The 19,467-nt window shown below is 39.5% G+C and overlaps 1 long non-coding RNA gene across 3 annotated transcripts in view; it reads left to right on the top strand.

The window, feature by feature from the left end:
* Positions 1 to 19,467, top strand: part of LOC131987908 (uncharacterized) — a 60,152-nt gene that overhangs the window by 29,485 nt on the left and 11,200 nt on the right. For 2 of the 3 annotated variants that reach the window (XR_009395838.1, XR_009395839.1), the window contains exon 3: positions 15,507 to 15,634. This is a non-coding gene — a long non-coding RNA (uncharacterized LOC131987908). Of the gene's footprint in view, positions 1 to 15,506; positions 15,670 to 19,467 lie in introns of all 3 variants that reach the window. The other variant, XR_009395840.1, reaches the window with a different exon arrangement.

The following is a 19,467-nucleotide window of genomic DNA, read 5'->3' as shown; positions in this document are numbered from 1 at the left end:
TACAGTTACATAAAATGGACATACTCAAGTTTAGTACAAATATCTCACAATTGTACTGTATTGTATTGTAAGTACAGCACTTGAATAAATGTACTTAGTTATTTTCACTAGTTTAACAATATTATTAAGATTAACATTAAAAAATTCCAATGCTTGAACCCATCTCGGAGTCAGGCCAAGCACAGGCAGAAATCCTGATCAATTGTTTTGGTGTTTTCATGGGATTTATTGGCAAAAAGAAAAATATGAAAATATACAATTTGATACATATGTGATGTCTGTTACTTAATCCTGCGATTTGTTGTCGTTTATGTCATTTATAAAGACATTGCAGGCTCACTCTCCTTTTGATTACATTAAATAGTACAAAATAATCTCTCATTTTAGATGACTAATTTGACCTGACAAGATCTGACATTTCAATCAAATATTAATATTGCTTTTAACTGCACAGACTTGTCTTTTTTGGATCATAATTGTGCAAGAAAATAAGACAATATTAGTGATAATAGTGGTTTTCCTGTTTATGATGTAAAACATATATGGTGAGATTATCTCATTATTAATTCATAATACCCTCAGATGAATAATAGATTATGTCCTTTGAGACCAGTGCCCTTGTGCCTACCCTTGTTATTGAGAGAATTCCAGATCATATCAGGGCAGCTCGTTTTCTTTGGTGTCCTGCTGGAAAGTCTTTTTCAAAACCAGCCACTGATCCATCATGTTGCCGTGGTATTGCACAGATCATACATCATCATATATGATATAGTGTATTTTCTGCTCCTGTCTGCTCTAATATTTGACATTTTCTGTTCTGCTGTTCTGAATTGATATTGTAGTGTCAGTCCTGCATGTGTCTTAATAAAAAGGAGACTATAATCATTTTTTCTGCTCTACAGCGAGCTGGAATTAATTCAGGGTTTCCCTCGGTATGATGAATCATGAACTTGATAAACATTTCACTAGTTCTACATTTAAATTACTAAGGAAATAATTACTCTCAGCCTGTATGAAATATGTGATTATCATACTTGGTAATGTTAGAACGATACACTCTTCATTACAATCGACTGTGTTTAAAATAGCAATAATTAAACATCTGCCACATTTCAATTATTTCCACTTGTGGGTAAGAACGGCCCCAAGCAAACGGGAGGCTGTGCCCTATGCATCTTGGGTATGAGAGCCTGAATAATCAAGATAATTATCTCCCTCAGCAACAGCGTTTCTCAAAAGGAATTACCATAAAACATTGCTAATTTTAATGGGGGACCTAATGCAACTCAAATAATTATAGCAAGATGGGTTGAGGGTGGAGAAGTGGAGGGAGGATTGAATCATTCAACCCCCATTTAGAGGAGGAGGAGGAGTATATCAAAGGGTGGAGTCAAATCTATTGTCACTAATTGATTGTGCTGAAAGCCTGATGGCAGGTAATATGGGTCAGTAAGTGTGATCAGGTGATTACTCATCTGGTAAGTGACTTACTGTATCTTAGAGATGATATTTTCTCTTCTTGTGTAATTAGATTTGTAGATATTGCACAATTTTGCAAAATGAATATGTCCAGCTTTCATCTCTTTCCTTTCCACACACACACACACACACACACACACACACACACACACTCACACTCCCACACAAGCATGGCCAAAAAGGTCAAGCAATTAATCTAACCATAAAACACGATAAATTACCAAAACCAATTTTGCTGAATAATCCATAACAATATCAGTGCGGAGTGTGCAGGCTGTAAATACAGCAGCTAGATGCTGTGATGCATGGCTGCTGAAGATTGCCGTGGAAATAAACTCTGTTTTCCCTCGGTGAAGGAATGAAATTCAGGGTCAAGTTGTTCTCATTTACCCGCTTTCTTGCTCTCAGTTGGTTTCTGGTGATTTGTTGAGTTTATGTTTTGTGACATGTAATGCTAACCGAGTCCCTTTTGTTTTCCCCCTTCCTCTCTGTTTTGAGTGAATAGTTTTCAAGCTCTTGAGGCAATGATAAACCGCCACGCCGCATACACTGCATCTCGTCACCCTGAGGAGAATTTGCACCACAGTAGAGAAGTTTCTGTCAGCCTTAGTTGGATACTGATTTTACATGTGATCTTCTTTCAACATGCTTGCCATATCATCTTCAGATTTTACAATAGAAACAACTCATTATTGTTTTTTCTCAAGATCAAAAGTCATCAGAGAAGTGCTTTAACCCAGTCACTCATGGCTGACAGACCTGATCTTCAGTGAATGTGAGTTCTGAGCAGGAGATGAGCTCCCAAAGGCAGCCGTTCCCGAGCTGAGCGCACAATATCAGTTCACCCCTTAATGAAGCTACTGTAATCACACTCGTGCAGGACGGTCGTCTCTCATTAGCACTCCGGTTGGAGAAACGCTCTGCTACTCTTTGATGTTGTCAAAGATTCTCACCACTGTGTTCAGAACAAAGAGCGTCTTCCTCTAAGATAAGGGGAGGAGGACGCTTCCTTCTGCTGCGCCAGGGATGTCAGGAAACTGTTTGAGTTAGGGAACCCTTTGTTTTGCTTCCAAAACAAATTATACAAAAACAACTCTTATTGTGATTTGTTTTATGGAACCTAATTTGCGAGGGTGAATCCTAACCAAAAGTGAAAACACAGCACTTTTCCACAGGGACGCGCTCAGACATTTTGAGGGGCTGTTGCTCTAATCTCACAAAAAGGGAAGCCACCCATTTCAAAAAATGTTCTCACAGCAATGAAATGGCTACTATGGGTACTGGCATCATCACACATAAATAAAATGTGTTAATTAAGTCCACGAGAGTTTCAGCTTCCCAGTCATACCCAATTTATGCAATTCCAACACTGTTTAGGCATCCTAGAATGAAGAAATATTCAAATATTATCTTTGAAAAAACACATTTATACTGCATGAGAAAAACTAAATGTTTTTAACCTCAAGCTGCATTAGCATAAAGTGGGCATGTCTGAAAATGGGAGACTTGTGGGTACCCTGAGAACCCACTTTCATTCAGATATCTTGATATCTTTGGAGTGTTATTTAACCCCTCTAAGGTCTATTAGATTCATATGATATCGCCACTGTTACTTTACAACAGAGCCTGCTACAGACTCTGTAAGACAGAAAGTCAGCATAGGACAGTGGCATTCTCGAGGAATTGAGGAGGTTTAAAAGCCTCACAGGAACAATACCAAGGTCGGATGCTACAGTGTCACATGACAGGATGCATATGGCGATGCTTGGCGTTGCCACATCACCCCGTCTCTGTGGCTCGTGGTGGCATACCAAACTAAAAGTAATAAAGGTTTGGATGATGGGGATTTAATTTGGTCTAACTTTAGCAATTATGGACTACTCATACCTACTGTATGCAACAACCGCAAAAATAATTATTTTTTCTTTCCTCCGGAGAGGAAGCTCAAAGGCCAAAGGGTTGTTTGCTTGTGCAACTGTAGCCAGGTCTGGTGGACATCCCTGCTTGTCTTTATTGACAGGAAAGAAGATGGGCTGTGTTGTCGCTCTGATGGTCGAGTGAGCTGTACAGGTTGTTTACCTGCCAGTTTATGCTGGCAAAGCTCCAGCCAGTGATCCTGACTGTGAATCAGCAGGGATAAATGGATGGATGGGAAGATAGTTGCTCACAGATGTCTAAAGCGCTTGTATGGCAGTTTTTAAAAATGTTTTAACCTATTTGAAGCATCTGAGGCATACCTGGCATTTGATAAGGCTCCGATTCCGAGGTTGCATTCGAGACAGGATCTTGTTTTCCACACTTTGGCTCTCGCTGCCATGGCTGCTGTCTGGAGATAACGCTGAGGCTACAGACGCCAACCTAATGCCACAGTGCAAATGGAGAAAGGCTAAGAAATGGGAGAAGGCAAGAGAAGTAAAGCAGAGATTGTGAGGGAGTATGGGGCAAACTTATTTTTCTTGACTCATTTTAGATTGTCTGGGGGGCTTTGGTCACACATGGGAGCTTCCTACGTCGGCGCTGATTAAAAGGCACCACCACTCTCCTGCCCTCAGCAGTACAGCTGCAGGGAATAATACCAAACAGAGAGGCTGTCCTAATTGTCTGCATACCTGTAGGGCAGTGGAAGTTAGTCAGTTAGCCACACACTGTTTACTCCCTATGTTTTGAAAGGAAACAATTAAACCGGGAAGAAAATATTGAAGATTACTTTTTAAAATAAGTATAAATGATTTTCTTGTGGTCATCCTTCAAATTGTGCAGAACCCAGCATAAGAAGCTCTTGTAAAGCAACATTTAAAGAACAAACATTATTTAGACTTGTATGCTGGCCTCCAGGATCACAGTCAACTGTATATCAGCCTGCTCAATCATTATGAGCATCTCGATGTCTGTGTTTTACATCTTTTTAATTCTTTATAATATGTGCTGTAGTTACTTGGTATGTCCTCCAGTTCTGAATGCCAATATGACCGAAAAACCTCAGTCGATCATTTCCACTAGAAACACTCTCAGCTTTGTATGTGTATTGCAGCGTGATAGCATGCAAAATAAATAAATAAAAATGTGCTAATTAGCACAGGTAAAGTACAGATTAGACTGATGGGATTGTCATTAATTATACAGGAGTGTTACACAAAGTGGAATTTTTTTACCAGATTATATGCTACATGAAAAGTCAGGGGATCACCAGTATGACTGCAGGTCATCTATTGGGGAACATCAATATCAGTACGGAAATTTAATGGAAATCCATCAAAAAGTTTCAAACTAAAAAGCATAGTAGACTGTATAAAATGAAGACTTTGTCTTTATGACATCCCCCATAGAGCCAAAATTAATCTTAAAATGGGTGGCTCCAGCCTTCACCATCTTGGTAGTGCCTGACTCCTCCCAACTTCCAGCTAATCCAAATCAATGCTGTTTGAAAACACAACTTTCAGAGTCGGTCGCTCCTTCTTTGCTCAATCACTCCAGACGGGCTCGCCTTGTGACTGCAGGTGAAAGCCAACCCCATTTAATCCTGTTTGGAACAAGCTACGTCCGCTTGGTGTTAAGTCCAGCCCTCACACCTCTGCTCTGTGGTTGGGGGCCACACACTCAAAAGTTGATGCCGGAAAACGTCCTGAACACAGCAAATTGAGGAGATATGAAAAAAATACAGGCAGAGATCAGGGTCTCTGCAGATACAGACACCACCACACCTGTAGTGATGATTGAGAGGGATTTTTTTTGTCTATACTATATAAAAAAAATACTACTAATTGTGCCTTTCAGCATCATCTGAGTGATGATACACTGCAGATTTTTGTGTGCTGTAATCTGATGTGAACCAAGGTAATGAATGCTCTTGGCGACGTTGGTCAGGGATCAATGCTCTCTGGATGGATCATCTGCCAGTGACCAAACACACCAGTGCACACGTTAGACCGGCATAATTACACCAGGAGGAAATCAACTCTCAGCTGAGGGAAATCAAGGTTTTAATTTAATTAAAGATAAGACTGCACATGAAGATATGCAATGTGTAGGTCTTTAGGTTTTACAAGCTGGTGGCCCAGGCCTGGCAGCTCCCCAGAGGGAAATTAAACAACGATTGCTCTACTGTTAACATGGAAATCTATGGGCTCTGCCACATAGTAGAGTTAGTGTCACTATTCGTGAACATTGAACATACAGTGTTCTGCCTTTGAATGATCAGGATTTGGAGCGACATCACTTCAGATCTGTGTCCCCGACAGTGTTCAGACTGACAGAGGGCAGGCCTTTTTTCCCCCACCTTTGTACCATTGTTTTGTTTATATTGTGTTTGTATTTTTTATTTTCATCTAGCTATGTAATTTAAGTATAGTTATTTATAAGTTTAAGAGGGAGGGTCGTTTATAAGCACTTTGGACTTTTTGATCTTTCCTGCACATTTCTTTTATCTGTTTCTTGTACTGTTCTTTCTTTATGATTGTATGTTTTTTTAAGTGCAAACAACAATAAATTAATTAATTAATTATATAGACCTGCTGTGTACAGAAACAATCATTATATCCCTTGAAATTAAAAATAGGCTTTAAATTTAAGCATTCAAGAGACTCCCAGTTAAACTTCAATGTAGAGACATTAAATGGGTAAACATTCAGGTTTTCTCTCCTGAGGTAAATTGTGCAGCATACAAGCATAAGCAAATAAGTGGCACATTATCATTTCCTAATATTGTTAACAAAGTCACTTTCATGCACGTCTCCTCTCCTCTAAATACTCGGTAATGTAAAATTTCACATCATCAAAATATCCTTAACGATATTATCGTAGACGATAGATATCGCCCACTTCTACTTGGGAGGGGGGTTCGGTAAAATACAATGGTCTGCTTAAATAATAAATTTATTTTTTTATTTAATAAAATCGAACATTCAGCACCCCCATATAGAACAAAAAAACATTTTTTCCCCCTGCTTTGACAATTTGACATTGAGATTGTTTGATCAAAGTGTTACCATGATATTTTCAGCCTCCTTAAAAAAAAAAGGAAGAAAAAAAAAAGCGTGTATCAGCTCTCTTGTGATTCCATTATATCAACAATTATCTTATCCTTGCCATCTGTTTAATAGCTCATCATTTTGAGAAACTTGAAAAACTACTTGCATACTACCCAGCTTAATGATGACAATAGCAGCATGAGAACCTGAGCTGCTGCTGTAATGCAGCTTTCTGCTACTTAACCAGACTCTGGTTTTTACAGCTCTCAGTAGAAAAGCAGGCTATCGACAGAGAGCAGGAGACTCCTGAATTCTGATTACAGCCACTTTGTGACACCTGGGGGACTGGGAAGGATGTCTTTAAACCCGTCATAAATATTCACAGCAACTTAATTGTGCGTGCTGAAGTGATATAAAGACCCAGCAGCATCACACTTCTGGGGAATTGATGCTACAGAATGGAGTACTTTGGCACCTCGCTCGGACTCGACTTGTGAGAAACTCACAGGAACAGTCCGCGTTGGAGCTGTGTGTCATGAAAAATTCCCAGTGTGCAGTCTGCTGCTACACATTGAGCCCTGCCTTCATGCCTCCTGTCTGCTGCCTGCTGATGCTGCCTGTGCAGTGGCAGCTTTCCTAAGACTCCACCTCTCACCTTCTGCCATTGTTCCTCCTCTACCGTTACCTCCCCCAGTTTTTTATTGACTCTCTTACTAATTGCAGCCTGCATAAACAAAGCGTGGAGGGGACTTGGCAGTATAAAATGCTCAGATAATTAGTTTTGCAGGGGGAGGACTGTGTCTGTGGACATTGATCTGATGGTTTGCTGTATTGAATGTGTGAGGGAGGGACTGCTGCGATGGTGACAGGTAGCCTGTCTCATGGATCACAGCCTCTCATCAATACTATTCCCCCTCTCCAGTGGTCTGCTGTGGAGCGTTTTGTAGAGTGACACGTGTGCCCATTGACTCATGGTACTGCAAGGGAGGCATTTGTCGTAATTTACCGTTATTTCAGTGCGTTTTCATTGTTTTTCCCATACTGCTGTCTTCTTTTGCCAACCTGGCATTATGTCTTTATTAGTGAAAACAGAACAGCTCTTCAGTAATGTCTGTGGAAATAGATCAACTGATCAACTTTTCTGCTGAAATGTTCTTCAGTGATGTTGGCTTTGTATTTGCATTGTTGTACTACAGGTATTTTTTGCAGGTGGGATGTAGTCCTCAGCATGGTGTAACATAAACCAGCAGAATTTAAATGGTTCATTTTCCCCTCTGTTAACATGGGAGGGGGGGAGGGTTTGCTCAGTGGCGCGTGTGCGAGGTGTAGCAGGAATAAAGATGATGATGATGGGAGTGTTGGGGTGCAGGTGCACTGAGAGCAGGGGAGGTGACCTTGGCCATGGTGGCGACCACAGAGAGAAGCCAGCCATCTGTCTTGGGCCACGAGGAGGTGACCCAGCATCATTGTTTAGTCTGACGGGGTACGCTGGGGTCACCGGGAGGGCCAGACCTCCCGGGTGGGGACTAGAATGGGGTGTCTGGGCTTTATGAACACTGGCGATAAAGAGAATGAAGATATCGACCAAAAGTGTACAATAAATTATGTCCTCATTTTTCCCAATGTTCAAACAAGCTGTTTTCGACTCTATTATTTTGAGAGGAAGCAGTATGAAATATAAGAACTGCTATATCAGACAAAGAGAGACCATCTCTCTATTCAGAATCCTTTTTATACCAATGAAATAGCCTTGGCACAATTATTCTGTCATTTTGATGTGGCACCCCATAACCCTTTACCAATTTGTGAGGCATTTTATTGAAAGCACTAAGAAGAGAAGTGATCTGGACATAATTTGCTCCCTGACTCAATTCAAAATGGGCTTTTAATCTCAATCTTATAGGAAGACTTCACCAAAAGCTGTCATTTTTGTGTCATTTCACCCCTTTTCATTTCAGGCCTACAATCCTGACGGGAAAACATTTGTTCTCCTGCTCATCAATGTTGAGGGCAGCCTAGTTTTAAAAAAAGTTGGAGACCTTTTGTAACAGCAAAGCATGTGGAAATAAATGTCTCATGCTTCTTGTGTGCAGAATCCAAAAATGAGGTATGCATGACAAGACTGAAAGTCTGCAGTCAAGCTAGCAGCTTTGTTATAACGACAATGCTAATGGCTAAATGTGAAAATCAGCATGCTAACATGGTGAGGTGTAGCATATGTTTATCAGGTTGATCATCTAAGTTTAGCTAGCATGCTACCTAGCTAATTTGTACAAAGTTGAGACAGATGCAAATGCAAATAGTTTTGCAGCCTGTTAGCTCATAAATTAAAGTATGAGAAATATTAAAATGTTGACTTTATTATATGAATGTTTGTACAAGGATTTATGCTAATTTTATGAGATTTTATTCTACATAAGAAGAAGAATTTTAGCTGCTGGTTGTGCTGGAAATATAAAACTCAAAGGATCAACAAAGTGATTTGAGTTAATTCTATGGGCACCAGAAATGTACAAGTCTTCATGGCAGTCCTTCCAGTAGTTGCTCAGATATGTCAGCCTGGACCAAAGTGATGGACTGACCATCATAGTCATCCATAAAGTCACGCTGTTAGCATATATAAAGATAATATGATAGTTAATGTTACTTTTTACAACTTTTAAAAAATCTGTATAAGCAGTCTCCATTAACAGATCTGAGGAATTCAGTCACACTAAGTACTGTCACTTAACCTTACACACTTATGTAATAAAAAGCCATAGAAATCTTGTATTTTTGGACATTTTTTTCCTGTCCTTCGTGGTCTCCAGGGAAGGACCCGGGACCAAATGGGGGTACTCGTACCAGACAAAGACCTTTGATGAAGCAGTCGGTCTGACAGGGACATGGCAGGCATGCAATCAAGGTGTTAAATGATAGGAGGGCCATAATGTCTGTCCTTTCAGTTTAATCACAGCCTCATAGCTCAAGTTTTACTTGGCACTTTCAATCACCATCCCTGTTTCCTTTCACACAAGTCTTGACCCTCTCAGCTTGCCCCTCTCATATTCTTCACTCTAATGACAAGTTTCACTTCTCACCTCATGCTCATTAGTCACCTTTGTAAGCAATAACACCATTGCAGCAGGGTCTATAAATTCACAGGGATATAGCCACATAAACGAGTAGATTTTTTTCCTTCTTCTTAATGCTGTCACATAAAGCCAGCTCAGTATGCATTGATATGACTATAGTGCAGCTGTTTTATGCTATTGAAGCACGATTAGTTAAAAAGGAAAATGGAGCTGTTATTATGTGTTAATAACACCCTACTTCAAAGGCCGAGCTTTAAACTTCCTGGACTCCAGCTGGATTTGAAATTCAAAGAAGAAGTTGCAAACCGCAAAGATGAGAGAGGTCAGAGGTCGTGGTGGAGCTGTGGTCTGTTGGTTGCTAAGCAGATAAAGAGTGACAGGGTAGCAAGAGCCTCATGAAAGTCACTATAAAATAGGTTTACAGCTTTGCATAGTAAAACTGACCTCTTCACATCTCTTTACTCTGTCTGCAGTGTAATGACATGCAGTGCTACAATACCAACACACACCAAGGCTCGATGAGGAGAAGGCTGAGCAGCTACGCCTCGCTGATATGGCTAAGCCTGGCTCATTCCTGTCTCTCCCTCTGTTTTACGGGAAAACTTTAGAGTTAATTGGTGCTGCGACTCTATTTAAATCACTGTATTCATTATTGAGTTTGCAATGATGTGGCCTTTCTTTGACCCACAGCACAGATGAAATCCTCGTCCTTTTTTCACTCTAATTTTCAACATGTCACAATTAATTTAATCCAGTAAGTCAGCATGGACGCCTTCCAGAAAAGGGGAGGGGAAATTATGGTTTAAAGGATGGTTTCCAATGTTGCAGCAAAATGTACAGTAATAAATTATTGTTTATGGGGTTTCTATGCTTTTAAAGGAAGAGACTTTCTTGCACATAGTTAAATGAGGGGATTGATGGCTCTTATATCTGCACAAAGACGGAAAGGGGAGAAACAATCAGCATAGCTCTGTCAAATGGTAACAAAATCTGCCTGCCAACAACATTGTATGAAATCAGCTGTCTATCTATTCTATCCTGATATCTAGATAATGATATTTATCACTATATTCAGGCCTGTCACGATAATTACTATATTGACTTATCATTCGATATGTAAAAATGGACACAATATTTTTTTCTGGACTCAATACTGTATATTGTCATTTACATGCGTGAGTAAAAACTATATTTCCCAAGCACCCATTCCAGCTGTTTATATGTTATTTTAATAATAAAATAATATAATACATGTTGTTAGTCGCACTGCAATGTTTTGTTAACAGATCCTGAAAATCTATTTTATTTGTTTTATTTCTTTTCCACATTTCAATTCAAATGTTTAATATTCTCAAGATTAAAAAATTCATTGCCATGGAAAAGGATGTACTTATTATGCTCTAATATCGCTATAAAACTAAAACATTGATACAACGATACTATCGTTTATCGTGATAGTTTATGGGAAAATATATCGTCCTAAAAAATGTGTTAACATGACAGGCCTAACTGTATTGCAGGTTGTCTGGTTATTCAGTAAATAACAGTTCATTTGTTGGAGGAGTACTTCATTGTTTGGTTTGGTTGGTTGGTTTGAGATGGACCGCCCATTATACTCCCCTGTTATTGAAAGGAAAAGGATAGATTGTCAGCAGGTAAAATAAAAAGTAAAAATAACACTTCTACAATAGTGTCTATACTTCACAGTTGCCATGTTCTGCACGTTTACTTTGGGGTTTAACTCCTCTGGAATTTGTAGCCTTACAGGTGTGTGGAGCTGTTATGGTTTCTTTAAGCTGATATGTCTCAGAAATAGTTCATTTCATGGTTGGCACAGTGCACCATCCCCCTCTGTATTGAGCGAGGGTTAAGCCCGTATAAATGCATAGGTTTCTTGAACAGCACAAACCTGACATTCTCTGGCTGCTCTGGAACCAGTATGTGTGAAATGGTGTGTGGTGAATCCCACTTCTTATTCCTTTAGCATGGCTAGCACCCCTTTTGATTTCTTAGGCTCCATTACTCTTCAATCTGCACCATGCTTAAAGGCAAAATGTTTGTAAAGGCTTGCCAGCATATCAGAGAAAAATGTTGGTTTTGTTGTTTATGTTGGAATACACAGTGCCTTTAGTGTGATGTGCCACTTTAACTGCAGAAAATAAGTGTAAGCCATAAAAAATAAGGTTTGCTTTGAAAATATGTGAAGTAAAAAAGTAATTATGGCGACATTTACAGGCAACAGCGGAAAAAAAACAACTCTACACAGCAGTTCTGTGGTCTTGATTGGACAGTTTTATGTCTCGGATTGAAATTTATGACTGCATGACCTACTACACAGCAATCCAAGCCAGTAGTAGTATGAAAGCTGCAAATAGTGAAGCACACTGTTGCTATCAAATTAAAGCGTCCATGACCCTTGTGGCCAGCTCACAGATGGACATCCATCCAAACACACTGTGTGCTGCGACCGTAGTCTTGACTCCTGACCAGGGTCATTGAACTTGACAGGATCCTGACCTTGTAGAAGATGGAACACGGTAGACATAAGGTTCAAACTGACCCTGGCTTTTAGCACAAGTAATTTTTATATGCACTTCCACCTGACACTGACAGATGAAGAGCTCCCTTTTCTTTTCTTTTTTGAGACACAATAATGAGAGTAATGGGGCTGTCTTTTCTTCTATTTGACAATCATCCTTCCTTGTCGGTTTTAATAAGTATAATTAAAATCCGTCATCTAAAATTGGCAGATATAACCAAGCGATCTTTCATACAGTGCAGCAATACGAAGCTACCGCCCTGACTGGCGTCGTGTTCGGATAAAAATAACATTTGAAATGTGTTGATGCCAAACACTGGCAAACAGAGAGTGAGCACAATATGAAACAGATGCCACCACAGATGGAGGATAAACAGGCACATACATTTCCGTTACAAAGCAGAACTGTCACTCGCAGCACTAAATGATTATTTTGTTTGTGGCGAGCTTGGGATTCAGAGCCTGTTGTTTGTGGCTTTCATGACATTCAGTACATCTGTTAAGACGGAAATCTTCACCAAAGCCTTTGATATAGTTCATTTAACCCACTAAGGCAGAAATTCTTTTTTGCCTCTTGTTTTCTTCTGCAGAGCCTTCAGCATATGTGGATCAAACCTACGGTCCTTCAGCAATGCTTCAATGTTACAATCCACGAGCATCCAACTGTTTTTTGTTCTTGGACTTCAGGATTATCTGCTAAACAAAGACATTATTTACCAGAAATTATTAATTTAAGTGATGATACTTAAGTAAATACTAGGGATGGCCATTTGGGAGAAACCTGCCAACCCGAGCATCTATAACATTAATGTTAATCGCTGCATGCATACATGGGCAAAATAAAACATATATAGTACTATGCAAAAGCCTTCCTGTCGATCGTAAAATTAACTCGTGAGAATATACTGTAAAGATAATGTCAAGGAGTTCAATGTTTTATGTTTTAGCCCCCGAAGAGGCATGAGGTTAGTTTTCACAGTAATCTTGCATATTTAAGTGTGTTTTGTGTTTAAATAAGTTTGGGATCACATTAAACCTAGTAATTCATGCTAACAAGGTTTGATACAGTAAGCTAGTTTTGCTCAAATTAATACTCTTGTATTTCTGTGTGTTTTATAATTGTTATTGCAACTTTCAGTTTGCAAACTGAAGCTTCATCCAACTTAATTCTCAGCTCATTGGCGCCACAGAACTGAACACTCGGCCGTGTTTCAGTTCAGTGAGTACTGATACCAGTCATAGATAAAATTTTGAAAAAACGCAGATTGATTAAAAATTCCATGAGATGACCAAATTCTTAATGACCATTAACCAATCATCTATTCATTTTTCCCATCCCTAGTAAATATGTATTTCTGTGATTATTTTTTAGAGAGTATTTATGCTAAATTGCACTACACTGTTGTAAGTGTTAATCTTGGACTTTATTCATTAGGGCTTTATCTGAAATCTATTTTTCCTTCAATCAATATTTAACCAACTTGTTAGATTAACCTAAAAGGGTTATTTAATGAAAGGATTCTACTTTTTTTGAGTGTCTTATTTCTGTAGGTGAGAAGACTTTAATATGTTGACCTTAAAACCCACCTCTCCTCTAGCGTGATGATTATATGCAGGAAGTTTTGATTAACTGCCAGCAGAGATATGAAATTACACAAACTGTCATCCTGCCTCTGTATTTATTATGCAGAGTGTTTATATTTTGGCCACTGTGTGTTTTGTGGGGGGCAGGTGTGTGGGGTAGGTGAGACAAGGTCTGGAGCTGTCACCTATTGAGGGAGCCCAAGGGAGCCCAGGCAGTGATTTACACTCTGGGAGGACACCCGCAGTCTTCAGCATGGTGTGTTATGACATGTAATCACAGAGAGTCGTTTGGTGTTGCTCCTCTCTTTGTCTCGTTGCAATTTTTTTAGCACAACCCCCATCTCTCACGCTGCAACCCTATGGCTATATGGTTTCCTGGAAGCTTTTGGAGGCTCTTTGTTTAATGCTATGAATGAATTTGCCTGAACTGGCTTACATGCCATTTGTATGGCGGACGTTATGTGTGTGACGGTATAGGAGAACCCAGGGGGTTCCAGATGTGCATTTTTACAGTAACAACCCAGAGGCAGCACATATTCAGTTAACTGGAGGGATTATAACAGCTGGTAATCCTTACCTCGACCATACCACTATCACAAATTGAACCCTCTTAAATGCTGCATTAAAATATCTGAATAAGGTGGTGTTTCGCTGAATATACATGCAGTGAGCTTTCAGTTGTCTGCTGTGATTGTTTAGTCCTTATTCAACTACAATACCTTTCATAATGTTTTGTTACAAAGGTTAATAATTATTTTATTGTTTTATTTCAGTCAATAGGGCTGGGCAATATGATGACATATATCATAAAAACGATATAAGAAAGGTATATCCTGCATATTTGTCTATATCTTTCATACCAGAATTTTGAAAGACCAGTGGCTGAACAGCATAATGGCAATGTTTACACTTCACGTTCTGATCCTTGCAAATGCAAAGCTTGAGTGAACCGTAGTACAGAGTACAGGCTTCACCATCAAAGGTGGGGAAAAAAATCAGTCGGCATAATATTGCAATATTATATCGATTCATGGCTGCCAAGTATCGGTATTAAGCGTTCCGACAGCCAGCGGGCCATCAGTATTTTCACTGTTTTTTTTTTTTTTTTTGAGAGGCCATAGCGGGCTCACTTTTAGAAATATACTGGAGATACTGGTATCATATCAAACTACAAGATCTAAGGATTCTATAGGCACCACGACAGGATATACTGTTGGGAAGTTGTCGAAATAATGCTGCAAAGTTTCTCTATTTAGGCTAACATAATATTGTGGACACAAAATGCCGTTAAACAGTTAAATCACAGTATATTGTATTGCAATACTTACCATATCACAAAATGCTTAAAATCACAATAATACCGTATCGGGACTCAAGTATTGGGAATAAATCGTGTTGTGGGGCCTCTGCTGATTCACACCTCTATTTACCATGTGTTTTTTTCTTATGGATTTATATTTATTTATTGAATTACCAGAAAACATGCTATATTTTGATATATATGTCTGTAATGATTAGGATAGATTGTATTTTGGCCATATTGCCCAGTCATACCTGTCCATAAGCACTGACAGCAGATTGGATTTCGACCAAGCTAATGGTCATAGAAATGTCTACAGTGTAGCTGAATAGGGTTTTTTGTGTCTAATGCCAGAGGCAGGACTATTTTGTAGCTTCACCTATCATATGTAAGAATCAGGTTACTTTTGGAGTGACTTATCCACTAAGGTTTCTGTTTTTATACCACTGGAGTCATGGTGGTACAGGAGGTAAACCGGCTACAGTATGTTGGTTTGCATCAGACAGTGTGTAGCCTCCTGCAGTAGGTGGTATGTGTCTCTGACTGTCACCTCCTCTTTACAGGTCACTCATCACGGAGCCGAGGTTTGGCTCTGACTCTAAACACAGCCAGCTCTCAACCTGAAGCCTGCCTTTTCCTCTGATCTGCTGACTCACTCTGCACATAGCGGGCCGAGGAATACCAGGAAGAGGTAAACAGTGTAGCTGAGAGGCTTGGAGATGACAGGTACAGCAGCTTTGCTGTTTTTTTTAAGCAAAGGGCAAGCACTCAGGGGTTACAAACACCCACACAGAAATATTTTAGTGTGCAGACAAATATTTTTGTGTGTGGGTGTTTGTAACTGTAACACACATACAGACACATAGTGAGAGAGACAGGGAGGGAGAGCACAAGAGCATATTTTCTATTTTCCATGCCCTGGGCGTTAGACATACCAGGAGCGACAGAAATCTCGCCAAGTGGGATAAGATCATAAAACTGCAAGGCACTCTCCTCTCATTTTCAACTAAATGGATAAAATGGTGTCAGCATGTTACTGCGAGCCCCTCCGGATCCGAAATGCTGGCAGGACTATAAACTAAAGCAGTTACTCCATGACAAGACACTGAATCCTTTCCCATCAAGAAAGATTTCATTTGAAGTGGTGTAGTAATTGTATAAAAAATATATCAGGAAATAAAGTAGGGCTGGGAAATACTGACAGAAAAATCAATTGTTTTGATACTTTTGACCAGATGCCTCAACATTATTATGGGTAATTTCTATGCAGCCATATTTTGAGAAAGACAATCAGTATTAAAATCATGATTGCCATGATTACCAGTTGGATAAAGCACACATTTTATTACTTAGTTAGACAAAGAGGAGTAAATGGGAACACAGTTTTTATGCACATTTTGAAGTATGACATTAAAAAAGCTGAATGGAAATGGTAAAAATATGTACAATTTTAACAAAATGTTTAGGTTGTGTTTTAGCCAGATATGTTTAAGCACAATTGCAGAAACTAGATTTTGTTACCTTTCAAATGAAGCGTCATACATGTATTTTGCCCTTACAGTTCTTTTGCTATAAGCTTCGACTCAAGTTTTTTGTGGTCTAATGACAACCCTTCCCCTATAGTGTGGCGGCATAGCTCAATATATCATAACAATTGTTCATTTTGTGATAAAAGCACCAAATTTGGCAGATGTGTTGATAAATATATTGGGAACAAAACTGGATATTGGATACTGGATACTGGATATCGCAAACTCGGACCCTGGTTGCCGTGGCAGCCATTTTTCAAAATGGCTACAAGCAGTTAGTTAAACTTTCCTTTCCCATCGGACCCAATAATCTAGATCCTATAACCCCGAGAACCAAATAAAATACTTACTCACACTTTTTCACAAAGTAATTGTTCATCTCATTATATTGTATTTTTTTATTATATTGTGCCTTGAATCAGTAAAAACTGTTATATTTTTGTGCATTTTTTATCATATGGTGGATGCTAGAGCAAATGTGGTACAGATGATTTCTAAAAGTAATTACTCACTTATATATGTGATATTATATGTATGCACTTTATTTTGCATGTTTACAGACACTACCCTTAAACCTACCAGGGCAGGTGTGTTTTAAGCGGTTCATGATAAATTTGATGCATCATTTATTTTTATTTTTTTACACACTGTCCCAACATATTTGGAATCAGGGTTGTACTTTGTTTACTAAAGGATTACAGCCATGTGTAGCCAATAGTGCTTCTGACAAAACCGGGCTGTAGTTTAGTTTATTGCTCCAAACCAGTTGATGGAAACAGCTTAATTTGGTTTCTTTTTGCAACATTTCAATGGTTCACTAACAAATCACTTGACAATTGAATGGAACCACAGCTAATAAGTAAACATGAATGAAATCTCAAAAGTATTAAAAAAAAGCTGTGTCTTGATATCCAATTGTCTAGATATAGTCTAAATGTTAATGCAAATACATTTTAGTATTCTGTCCTGGTTGTCTGGGAGGTAAACTGACCAGTGAAGCGGACAGCTGGCTTACAATGCATTGATTTTGAGGCCCAGCAGCCTCTTCTATTGGTACTCTCAGTTCTTTGGTATAAACGGTGTTACAGCTGGTTGTTTACAGAGGTGTTGATAGAAACTCCCTGTTGCATTGTAAAGGAGTGCTGTGTTTAATTCCTTCCCCTTTATTTTGCTGCTCCTGTTCAGTTTTAGAAATTTCAATTACCGGCGCCCCTTCTCTCTGCTTTACGGCTCCAAATTGTACTGTCAGTTTTCTCAGTCATTAGGCTTTGTGTTAACCTCGGGGACCGGCAGGGTCAGGAGTCACTTCATGGTCTGGGCACAGATGAGATCGGGAGCGAGTGGAAGAAAGGAGAAGAGAGTGATAATGATGAACTGGATTAAAGGACACCTAAAGGTTTCTTAGATTGTGTCAGATGGGCTGGAGAGGTGTCAGTTAGCAATCTACACAGCAGTCACAGTTTGGTGATACAAACTGCATTACTCCCATCTGATACAATCATGACTGGAACTGGTTTCCACTCAAATGTGAGTCAATTTAAGATATAAAAGTGTAAATCTTGAACATGTCACTGTAAAATGGTTGTTGTGTGTTAATCCGTTACTGAAACGCATTACAGACCTCTGCACCATAAAGAATACACTCTTGATTGTCAAAGCAAAGGTAATTTTGTTCACCAAATCTTCCTGCTGTGCTCCACATTATAAAGCACCTTAGCTGGTACCAAAATCCCTCAAATACTTTTCAACAAGGGACCTGTTAGCAAAGGTTATATCTTCCCCTGGAGGCAGTCAACTCTGTCTTCAGTCTTCACTCTTCCTCTCCTCTGGTTTTCTGTCATTTTGGTTTTGACAGTGCTGCGGTGTGCTTATAGCTCAAGGCAAGTTTAAACTCCATGTGCTGGCTCTGCATGAGGCCATACAATTATCTGGAGCTTGATAGTAGAGCCTGACTCTGACACATCCCTGTGTCACCGTATGGAGTGTGAATGCAGGATGGGAGTGGAAGTTACCTTGTGAAAACCTCCCCTGAAGGCACAATGAAACAGCAGCATAGATCAGCTGCTGGTGTTTAGCGTATTGCAGCGTAAGCTGTCATGTTAGCATGAATTGCTGTAAAGAAAGTCTCGTACACATAATTTAACGGGGTCTCATTTATGTCCTATTTTGTGTCATTATCAGCTTCTGTTAAAACAGTTGTTAAACTAAGCTGCATGCGAGCTGTCTTCTTTATTAAATGAAATACTGTTTATTGTTGTTTTTGTTTGTGTGGATTTTGGGAGGATAACAGTGGCGGCATCATTATTCAGCCCTGCACCATCTGTGCTTTGAGGAAAAGGTTTGAATGGGGCTCATATGATTGAGTGGCACCTGCTTGTCAGAGGGTTGCTGCAAAAATATTGCTGCATTCAGAGAAGGCAGTACTCCACCTGCATGCCAATCAGGCTAATCCCCTCCACCTACATGCTCTTCCGTCGCTCACTCTCTACTCCAGTGTTTTCTTTGCAGTGCATCCCCTGTAGGTATGAGCACATATGCCCATCACAACATCCATTCATGCATTGAAAATGCTCGAAAATGAGCACTAATTAAATTTTCTTTGTGTGTCCTTTGCACTCAGTGTGGCAGATATCAGGATGTTTTGTCTTACCTAAACATGGAAGTAAACTGACACTGACGCTGCTTAATGTCTGCTCACTGTTGCATGGCTGCCAGCATTGATTTACCCTCTCTCAAGTTGTTGGGTGTGTGTCAAGCAGGATTTTGTTTTCTGTTATTTAAAGTAGCTGGCATCCACAGAAACACTTGTATCAATGAAACGAATAGCAGGGAATATGTGGAGTTTTTCTGTCTAGCTATTGATTCACACAAGAGGAGATGTGAAAAGAACCTTTGCCCAAGCTTATGATCATGCGCGGTGCTGTATGTGTAGGTGTACTTGCTGGAGGAGTGAGTGTGTGATCACACAAGCATGCTCACTTCCATCTGCATGACT

The sequence above is a fragment of the Centropristis striata genome, chromosome 16, assembly GCF_030273125.1.
Source record: "Centropristis striata isolate RG_2023a ecotype Rhode Island chromosome 16, C.striata_1.0, whole genome shotgun sequence".
Classification (NCBI taxonomy): Eukaryota; Metazoa; Chordata; class Actinopteri; order Perciformes; family Serranidae; genus Centropristis; species Centropristis striata.
The sequence above is the reverse complement of the archived record's forward strand: the minus strand, read 5'-3'. Positions and strand labels throughout refer to the sequence as shown.